This window comes from Octopus bimaculoides, chromosome 16 (assembly GCF_001194135.2).
Source record: "Octopus bimaculoides isolate UCB-OBI-ISO-001 chromosome 16, ASM119413v2, whole genome shotgun sequence".
NCBI classification, from domain to species: Eukaryota; Metazoa; Mollusca; class Cephalopoda; order Octopoda; family Octopodidae; genus Octopus; species Octopus bimaculoides.
The window spans coordinates 22781536-22782645 of record NC_068996.1 but is presented as its reverse complement, the minus strand read 5'-3'; positions in this window follow the sequence as shown (position 1 = coordinate 22782645).

Here is a 1110-nt window from a genome sequence, read left to right as displayed (position 1 = left end):
TATTATATTATATTATATTATATTATATTATATTATATTATATTATATTATATTATATTATATTATATTATATTATATTATATTATATTATATTATATTATATTATATTATATTATATTATATTATATTACATACATATATCTCCCTTCTGCAACAGGAGTTGGACGCAGTATACAGGTGGGCTGAGGACAACAACATACAGTTTAATGCAGAAAATTTCAAGCCTAGCGCTACCATCACACAGAGCCGTGCAACATGCAGACAGGATACACTGGTCCGTGATAAATTGCAATCCCTGAATCAAAATCAGTGCATGACCTGGGCACTGACATGAGTAATGATGCATCTTTCCAGGTGCATATTGCTAATTTAGCAATGAAATGCAGACGGCTAAATGGATGGATCCTCCGAACTTTCAGAACAACAGAAAAGGAAACTATGATGGTCCTCTGGAGTGCATATGTCCTCAACCGCTTGGATCACTGCTCTCGACTGTGGTCATCACACAGTATAAAATTGACGGCGGACTCGACACGATCCAACAACGAATTACACAAAGAAAATCGTCTCAATGCAACTTGTCAGCTACTGGGAAAGGCTGAAAGAGTTAAGACTCTTCTCTCTAGAATGAAAGGGAGAAAATCACGTAGTGATATACATCCAGAAAATTCTGGAAGGCCTTGTACCAAACTTTGGCACTGAAAGTTACACAAACAACCTCTGCATAGTCCCTAAGATTCAAACATCACCATCAATATACAGGACCAGATACAGAAACAGCTTGAGTTTCAAGGGCCCGCAGCTCTTCAATATCCTTCCAAAAGAGAGCTGCATGGTGTGAATGTAGGTGTCTTCAATGCGAAGTTGGTCTCTCCGCCTGTCAAGGGTTTCAAATGAACCTGCCTCAGGGCAAGAAATACAGTTGAGGGTTGTAGCATCAAACTCCCTCATTCACCAAATAACTCACTTCAGAGGAGGCTTTAAATTATGAAAGCGTCGCACAGCCAACGGTGGGGCCCCACCATTACTGTTGATTTAAAGCTGAAATAGTTTAAAGAGTTGTACATACATACATATATATATATACATACATATATATATATATATATA